The sequence below is a fragment of the Pinus tabuliformis genome, chromosome 6 (genome assembly GCF_031772625.1).
Source record: "Pinus tabuliformis cultivar Carrire ecotype Pingquan chromosome 6, CPIR1, whole genome shotgun sequence".
In the NCBI taxonomy this organism is placed as follows: domain Eukaryota; kingdom Viridiplantae; phylum Streptophyta; class Pinopsida; order Pinales; family Pinaceae; genus Pinus; species Pinus tabuliformis.
Window position 1 is genome coordinate 679,218,183 of NC_142292.1, and position 10,553 is coordinate 679,228,735.

The window sequence follows — 10,553 nt, forward strand, 5'->3', positions numbered from 1 at the left end:
AACCATTTTCCCCTTCCATTTATCGACCAGGTCCTTGATATGCTGGTAGGAAAGAAATTATTCTCTTTCCTGGATGGCTTCAGTGGCTACAACCAAATTCAAATTTCCCCTGAAGACCAGGATAAAACTACTTTCACCAGCCCTTGGGGAACATTCGCTTACATTGTATTGGCTTTTGGATTGTGCAACACACCTGCTACATTCCAAAGAGCCATACTCAGTACTTTTGCAGACTTGATAAATGAAGGATTGGAGGTGTACATGGAAAATTTCACACCTTATGGGGATGACTTTGACCAGGTATTACGAACACTCGACAAAGTCCTAGAATGGTGTATTGATACTAGGCTATGCTTAAGTCATGACAAGTGTCATATGATGATGACAGAGGGCCTGATTCTGGGTCATTTCATTTCAGCAGCTGGAATTCAGGTTGATCGAGTAAAGATACAGGTAATCCTCTTCTTAGCTACTCCCTGCACTCAAATAGAGGTACGTAGTTTTTTGGTATTTGCTAGATATTATTGTACTTTTATAAAGAACTTTTCACAAATTGCTACACCTTTATATGCCTTGACAGGAAATGTTGATTTTATATGGACTGATAAATGTAAAACTGCTTTCACAGATCTGAAACGGTTAGTATCGACAACACCAGTATTACGAGGCCCGAATTGGGATATACCTTTCCAGATTTCATCAGATGCATTAGATACAACCATTGGAGCTGTTCTTGGCCAAGAAGAAGACAAGAAACCTTACGCTATATATTACATCAGAAAAAACCTTACTCTTGCTGAGTTGAATTATACAGTAACAAAAAAGGAGTTTCTAGCTGTTATTTACGCTATAAACAAATGTAGACACTATATAACTGGATATCCTGTATTTTTGTATACTGATCACTCTACCATTAAAAATTTAGCCAACAAACTAATTACAAATGGAAGACATAACTATAAGGGATCGACCAGGGAAGGAGAACCTCATGGCAGACTTCCTCTCCCGAGTGCCAAGAACAGATGATACAGTGGCGGTAGATGATCAGTTCTTGGATGAACATTTGTTTGTTTTGGCCATAAAAACACCATGGTATGCAGATGTAGAAAATTACTTAGCAATGGGAAAATTTCCCAAACATTTAACACCCAGAGAAAGGAAATTGATTGTTCAGCATAGCACTCGTTTCTCTTGGATTGGAGGATACCTTTTCCACACAGGATCTGATATGCATATCATCAGGTGTATCAGGGAGGACGAAATTTATGATATCCTAAAAGCCTTCCATGATGGACCTTGTGGTGGACACTTTGCAAACCGCAGAACTGGACATAAAATTCTACAGATGGGCTACTATTGGCCCACTATTTTTAAAGATGCTAATAAATTTTTCTAGGCATGTGATAGTTTCCAAAGGATCGACCACCCTGGCCAATCTGATGAAATGCCCCTGCATCCACAACTAGTGATAGAACCCTTTGAGTGTTGGGCATTAGATTTCGTTGGGCCTTTCAAACCACCATACATCCAGAAATTGTATATATTGGTCGCAACAGATTACGTAACTAAGTGGGTGGAAATAGTAGAGTTGCCAAGAGCAACAAAGGAAACTGTTATTAACATTCTTTTCGAAATTTTTGTGCGGTATGGCATACCCAGAGAAGTAATTACTAATGGGGGACCACAATTCGTGGGTCATAACATTGCTGCTACTTTGAGAAATCATCATATCACACACATAATTACTTCTCCATATCACCTGCAGGAAAATGGGTAGGTGGAGAGCACCAATAAAGTTATCGAAGCTATTCTAACAAAGACAATTTCATCACATCGACGAGACTAGGCTGCTCGACTGCCATAGGCCTTGTGGGCGTATCGCACAACTTGGAGAAACACTACTGGATACTCTCTGTATCAACTGGAATTTGGTAAAGAACCAATTTTTCCCATAGAAATTGAAATACAAACACTAAGGACAACCCAGGAAGTGGGACTGGATTTAACCAAAGCCCAGGTTAACAGGTTACAGCAGATGAATGAATTAGATGAAGCTCAGCTACTGGCTCTACAACGTATGGCACTTATTCAACAGCAAAGAGCCAAATGGCATGATGCCCTGATTAAGAAAAAGACATTTCATGAGGGCGACTGGGCACTCCTTTATGATTCCAGGTTTCATGACTTCCCTGGAAAACTACAGACTAGGTGGTTAGGCCCCTATGAAATAAAGCAAGTACATGACAATGGCATTCTTACGCTGACCAACATTGATGGGTTTGGTTATTTTTTTAAAGAGAATGGGTATCGGGTGTGCCTCTACCAAAAACCACTTACCAGAGAATATTTCTACCAGCAGATATGTGAGGACCCCACCATGCAAGTTTTAGATGCAGAAGGCAATCCTTCAACAGCTTCATCTTCATAAAACTTATTTCTTCTTTGTAAAATATGTAAATATGATTGCTGATTTGATTTTCTTTTCTCTTTCTTTTTCTCTGCTTGTTTTGCTGTTCAGTTAATTGAACAATTGTTGTTCAATCCAATTGAACAACACTTTACTTTTGGCTTGTTTTGTTGTTCAATTAATTGAACAACTGCTGTTCAATTAATTGAACAACTACTGTTCAATTAATTGAACAGCTGCTGTTCAATTAATTGAACCACTGTTGTTCAATCTATTGAATAGCCTCTATTCAATCCAATGGAACAACACTTTATTTGTGGCGTGATTTTTCTATTCAATTAAATGAAAAGCTATTGTTCAATCTATTGAATCGCCGTTGTTCAATCCAATTGGACAACACTTTCTTTTTGGCATGATTTTGCTGTTCAATTGAATGAACAACTATTGTTAAATCTATTGAAGATCCAATGTTCAATCCAATTGAACAACACTTTCCTTTTGGCTTGTTTTGTTGTTCAATTAATTGAACAATTATTTTTCAATCTATTGAACAGTAGTTGTTCAATCCAATTGAACAAAACTTTCTTTTTGACATGATTCTGGTGTTCAATTAAATGAACAGCTGTTGTTCAATCCAATTGAACAACACTTTCTTTTTGGCGTGCTTTTGCTATTCAATTAATTGAACAACTGCTGTTCAATTTATTGAACAACACTTTTTTGGCATGTTTTGTTGTTCATTCAATTGAATAGTTGTTGTTCAAACAATTGAATGACCCTTTTACATCCCCAATGTGTGCTTTGTTCTTTCTTTGACTGAACATCAACTGTTCATTCAAATGAGCAGCTACTGTTCAATTCCAATTGAACAACACTTTTTCTCTTTGCATTATTGTTGTTCAGACGATTGAACAACACTTTTTGTGTATCTATGTTGTTCAATTCATTGAACTGCTGCTATTCAATTCTAATTGAACAAAATTTTTTTCTTTTGTGTGATTGTTGTTCACTTGTCTGAACGATTGTTGTTCACTCAAACACTCAACCCCATTTTTATTTTGTTTTTTTCATTTTGTTTTCTTTTCATGGCATGAAGTACACTACTTTTATGAGGACAAAAATTTATGGATTCTATAGAAGGGAGTTAATACCATTAATGTTATGATCTTTAACAGGACAACTTCTTGATGATAGATTATTTTCAAGAAAGGGACACAATTATTTATATACTTCTTTGTTGCATAGCTTTCTGCTGTACTTGATACTAATTGGTCATCTTAATACCATGTTGGTTCCAACCTTCCTGGTTATAATCTTCTATGTCTTTAATAAATAAGACTATGGGTATACCTTTTCTCTTGACATGTTAAACTTCTTCCACCATCCTTGCCCTTAAGGAGTATTGAGCCTCCCTCTATTTATCATAAAAAAGTGTAATAACAACAAAATTTTGTTTTCAAATGGAGGATAGGGGGTCTCATTACGAGCTAGCCTACCATGTTCATAAGGCTGTAGCAAAGTGAAATTCCCACTATGGCCACCACACCAGGGTTAAGATCCATTAAATAGCTAGAATATCCTTGGAACAAGAGGTCTCATCATGAGCCAACCTGATCACTTTTGCTACATTCCAGTGAATGGAAGCGTGGTCATCTAGATACCACGCCAGCACAATGATCTCTTCTATAGAACAACACTGTAACTCCCCATTTATAAATTGAGGATCCTGGCTCATATGTGTTAAAAAGCAACCCTGCCAAGGCTATGGACGCCTGCTGGTAGTAGAGGCTCTACTTATGGTATTGAAGTTATATCTTATCATCAATTATTACTGTAATACCCTCTTCTTATTCTTTCTTTTTATCAGAGAAAGTTATTTCCTTAATTTTTTCCTATTTTGAACCTTTACGCATGAGATATTGTTTTCCGATCAATCTCATCATTGTTGGCTAGAATACCATCAGCAGAGCATATTTTTCGCACATTGATGTCCTTTTCTTTCTCGCATAACTTATCATCAATCCAAGTGTCTTATCTTTTATTCATAACTATCTTTACACACTCCGCTCTCATTATAACCATACCTCTTGTCGTCCTATCATTTATATGTGTACTTTGTTTTATTTAATGTTGTATTGTTCTTCCCCTTGCCTTGCCATCAAAATAGCCCTTTCCATGTGCTATATTTATTCTGCTTACTAGACTTAATATGTTGCTATGATATCCCATGATCAAATGGCATGTGGCAGTATGATAGTCTTAGAGTTAATATCATTAATTATCATGGAAACTCTAATTGACATTATGGAATTTCGTTGTTATGTCTACTTGTTGTTCTATTTTACCAAAGCAATTGTTGTTCTCTGCTGCGTTTTTGCTGTCCTAATCTTTGAAAATTGTAGAACGAATATTGGAAGAATTCGAGCATTACGAGTGGAAAATCGGTTCACCAAGAACCCTTGGTGTTATAAATTTCTTATAGAGCCAGGGAAATTCTGGTGCGCACTGGATGGATTTCATATTTCATTAGGGTTCAGGCCCCTAGCAGTGAAATCTCTCTTGAATTTTTACAGCGCTTATAGAATGGAAAGTCCACAGTAAAAGGTGTAAGAATAACAGTATTAGACGCTATGATAGCTAAGGTTTCTGGGCTGTCGGTAGAAGGAGCATCATGGCCGGAAAAGCATGTAATGTTGCATAACGCAGTGGAGATTTTCAAAGAAGCAGGTGAAGAGCTAACCCGAAAAGGCAAGAGCATTCAACCATCCTCTCTGGGAGAACCATGGTGTGAATTGGCGAGTGTCTTCCAATAGTGCATTACCTGTGATGGTCAACGGGTTGTGGTAAAACTACGACAACTTAAACTTTTAGCCGTTTTAAAGCAAAAGCTTACTGTCAATTTTCCATTTTTCTTAAATTCATTGTTGCATGATATAGTTGATAGAGTAAGATGGGTTAAACATCCTGATACTATAGTCAATCATCATGGGTTGATTAGACTGATTGTTAGTCACAATCTTGCTAAGCAAGATTTAACTTGGGATAATTTTATAGCTCCACCAGAGATTAGGCCAAGCCCTGTAGTCCAAAATTTTGCAACCTTGGTATGAACAACAGAACCCTATTCCGAAGAGGAGAAAAACTGCTCGTACAGTAATAGGACCTACTAAGCGCAGGTGTTTTGCGAAGTTGAATCCATTTCAGAGGACTTTTGTAGATCCTTAGGGTAGCACCAAGTGCCCGGCAGAGCCATCTAGTCCAAATGTTGTACATGAATCTAAACCTGAATAGGAGGAAGAATGCAATTCTGAACCAGAATAGGAGGAAGAACATGATTCTGACCCAGAACAATGGGAAGCATAATACTTTTCTCAAGATGATGGTGAACCAAAAAATGAAGCTGGGCCTTCTCAAACACCACCTATGAGCCCCCAAGATGATTTCTTGCAGGAATTTGAGGAAGGGATGTCCCAGGTTCTTGCAAATTTGAACGCATATATAAAACCTAAAGGATTACTCAACCAGATCCTGAACAAGTCTCAATCCACAGAGGATTCTGGTCACACGAAAATTTTTCCTTCCCCAAAAGCTGCAGACCGGGTCGAGGAAGTGGATGCAGAAATAATTCATGAATCTGATAACCAGTCAAGTGACACGGTTATAGTGGAACATAGCCAAGACGAGCACTAAGATCACTCAGACACAAAGGGTATTGATAAACTTGTTCCTATAGAGGATGCTTCTCAGAAGAAGCAAGTGGCTGAAATAAAGTTAAGAAAACTGAAGAAAAAATACTGGAAGATTCAGAAGATGGTTAAGCAACTGCATTGGAGATTAAAAGAAGCTGCAAATTGGGAAGCTCTGGGAATTATTCCTGAGTTAGTCACTGTGGCGGCACAGACATAAGTATGTGAAGGTAAGGCAATAGGAACCTAGAATAAATCTATTTCTACTCAGACGGTAGCCACACAAACAATCTTTCATGTAGATTTGATAAATATGGCTATTCAGACAAAGGGTTTATCCTCTCACAACAAAAGCCCCTAGATAGAAGAAATATTCAATGACGCTCCATCAAGTAGTGATCCTATTCTTCTAGAGTTACAGCAGGAGCTGGTACAGGCCTATCTTGATTTAACACAATGTAAGAAGGAGACGGTTCCTATGCAAAAGTACCAGGAGCTGCAAAAGCAATTCAATGATTTGACCATAACTGAAGATGAAAATTTTTCTAAGTCAAGGCAGGAGGAAGAAAAGTTGAGGAAAGTAAAAGCCAAGCTAGATAAGGTCGTGGTTCAGATTGATGCTATTTGCTCTTTATATTCTGATGCCTTATCTTGCAGATCTCCTGCTACAAACTATGCTCTGTTTTTGTTGGAAGGATATTTATTGTTGAAGATTAAAGTTGTTAAGGCCGACAAGTCAGTTGAATTGAAGACAACCAAAGAATTCATAAAATATTGTAACGAGCATGGGATAAAAGTCCAATGTCTTCTCCGTGAACTTTATTTGCATAATTTTTTATTAGACGGGGAGTTGGATAACAATCCTAGCCCTTTTGTTGGGGACATTCAGTTCTAGGCCTTCATTTCCTTCATAGTGAACTAACTTAAGTGGTCCATGGCTTATAACACCTTTCAAAGGAAATAACATGGACTAGATTTGTGGGTAAGGGGTGAGTGTACTCAACCCTTGCATATTTTTGTTAGACACAAGAGGTTCATGAAACAGGAGGGAGTAATTAAGAACCTCGACCCTATACATAAAGAAATTTTGCAAGCAGGAAGGGCGTATTTCTTATCCATACAGGAAAGGTCCTTACTTGCATCCAAACATAGATGGATAGTCTCCACCAATAGTGTCAAGAAAAACAATCATTTGGCTACAAGAACTTTGAAGCTGCTGCAAGCCGTTTTGTCACACACAGTAATATTATCTTGAGGTAAGGACCACATTGGCTAGGATGTAGATTTAGGAGCCCTGTTATTTGGTACCCTCCTGAAGGATACTATTCTGATTACGAGCTGCCTGACGGTCATGAAGAGATAGCCTTCGAAAATTTAATACAAAAGCACGATTTTAGGTTGTATAAGGAAGAAGTCTTTCCTGCTTACTCTTTAACTGCATTACATAATAACTACTTATTTTCATGAGGACATGAAAAAAGGTAAGCAAGGGAGTATTTTGGGTCGTGCAACAGGTATAAATTTACCCTTGATTACATTATCTTTTTCCTCTTTTTTATGCATTTGTGCCATGATGTAATAACGTTTTGATAGAATTTCGATAGAAAGTGAACAAAACTACCTTTATTATGATTTGGCTCTCAAAACTAACTTTCGTTGATTTTTATGTAGATATTATCAAATGGGACAATTGTTATTCAATCTATTTAACAACAAAGGCTAAACACGGAGAAAAGAGTGTGTCTTGGGTGGTCAAGTTGAGAAGTGAATCGAAAGGATTAGTGCAGGATGGAAGATTGTTCTGATAATAGCATTTTCTCACAAATTACTTAGGATCTCCTGATCCTGAGGAATCGTAGTTATCTCTTTTCCTCTTTGACTATAAGAGGGGAAAAATGAATAGAATAGAGCAAATTTTTTCCTTTTTACTTTGGCTGTAATTTTAAGAGATAGAGCATTATTATTCTGAAGAACACATCGTTATTGTAATGACATTCAGAGTTAATGAGTAATATATAATTCGTGTTTCTATTTGCTCGTGATAGTTTGAGTAACTAGACAGTAATCAATGGCGGATTGGGCCCGATCATTGGTGGATTTTAGTGCTTTTCCCTGTGATATACTTTTACCTTTTTACTGCAAGTATAATCACTTTGTTTTACAGTTTTACGATTGAACTACTTGATATATAAATCACTAGTGTTGAGTTCATGCATTCCGCGCATTATTTCGTATTTTTGTTGATTGGTTTCATTTATTTATGTCGTAGATTGATTCAATTATTAGATAAGAGTTATTTCCTGTTAATTGAGAGCCATAGTATTATTGGTTAGATCAGGTGTATTACTGTTATGCAAAAGTTTCTATTCAACTGAAAGAGCTCTGTTACCGCTACAATGCACTTGGTTGATGTGCTTATGGCCTGTAATTACAATTAGAGCTTTTTTATTGAGATTGAGTTTTGATTCTTGAATAGTTTAATTTCTTTGAAGTTACAAGTTTGGTAGTTTATGGTTTGATTCGTTTACTCTTGTATTGAAATCAATAAGTTATCTTAAAGCATTACTTTCTGTAGATACAACGATTTCCATCACCTACACATATTGCGTAAGCTCTTGAAACAAAAAGACTTACCGAGGTCGATAATTAATGTGAGGCATTTAGGAGTTCTAAAAGACATCTTATATGCACCCAGCACCCCTTGCACCAACTCAATAGAAAATTCTACCTCCCTATCAGGTGGCAACTCCATAATGTCCTCATGAAATACATCTTGGAACTGCTGCAAAACTGGGTACCTTCTTAACACATCTGCATCCTCAACCTCCTTACCCTTGTCACTAGAAATGTGTACTACAAACATCACACAACCTTTTCTACAACTATGCTTAGCCTACATAGAGGTAACCATTGTGATTGATGTAGGATTCTTATTCCCTTGCAAATTCCTCTTTTCCCCACTATCATTCACATACTCAATGGCCTTTTCGAATAAATCCACTTTGGTTTTATGAACGTATAGCCAATCCCTACCCAAAAGCATACTATGCGAACCCAATGGAAATACATTCAAATGTGCTGGTGTAGGCAAACTATTTAACTCAAATGCACAAGCTCTTACCCAATGGTGAACTCGCTTCTTTGTACCTGTAGCCAGCTGTACCAACCAAGATTTTTCATTTACTTAATTTCTCGGACCACACTTATCCACTAGGTTAGGTGTTGGGAAGGGGTCCCTGGGGTCAATTGAGTCAATTTTGAGTAAATGTTGTAGTTTTTTTTTTAACACATGTAAAGTCTCTGTGAAATATGGAAGTGGAGTGCAAAGCTAGTAGATGTCAAAGGGGCTTTAGTCCCTTAGTGGGGTAGGTGATAGAGTTGTATTGAGACCCGCCCATGGTCCATGGACCATAGTATTGTAAAGTAGATGCTATAAATAGATGAGTCATAGCGAGTCTAAGGATCAATCAATTAGTGAAGAATCATTGTAAGGGCAAGGTGTTATGGCAGGAAAGGTTTGTTTCCTATACATAGGCAAAGGGGGAAGGGTCCTACGGTAGAGTGCGCAGAGACCTTGGTAAGTCCACTGGTTGAGTGTGCGGGCCCCTGCAGCTAAGTCCGCAGGGAGAATAAATATATAATTGAACACTTATAATTAATAAAGACCGTTTTGGGCCAAAAATGATGCATATGTGTCTTATCATTTACTTCTGCAAAGTTCATGTATCTTCACTCTGTGATATGTTTTATGTGAATTAATGCTTATTTATTGTGCAAAACTGGTAGATCTGTAATATTTATGCATGATAAGTACAAGTAAGTATGTTCGCGAAGATCTGGAAGTCGTTTAGATATATTTGTACTATTTGTTTATTTGGAAGGATTAGAGTTGTGCGAAGGAAGATCTAAGTTGTAAGGATATCAAGAAACCATCATAGAGGCCTCTGGACGCAGAAACCTGGTTCTAGCATCCCCCAATACTACTTTGGGTGAGACTGCAACTTGCACTACGTGGGTTGTTGCCGAAAGGGCCAGCAGTTAGGGTTTTGTTGGTTGGCGCAGCTAAATCTGATCCTGGTTCAAGCCCTATTAAGCTAACAAATGGTTTCATTGCACTTTCTAATGAGTGATAGGGGTACACACCTTTTAAATGAAACTATTGTCATGCTTGAAGAATTTCAGGTTTATCATCAAAAGAGTACACCCTATCATCCTCAGGAAAATGGTATGGTGGAAGCATTCAATAAAATTCTGGTAAACGCATTGAAAAAGGTCTGGAATGCATAGAGTAATGATTCAGATGTGTGCATACCAGTGGTCCTATGGGGATATAGGACGATATGTAAGAATTTGACAGGAAAAACCCCATTCAGGTTGGTCTATGGGATAGAGATTGTGATGCCCATGGAATGTATTGTGTCATGTTTGCGGATTGTAGCATTCACTAATATGGCAGATCA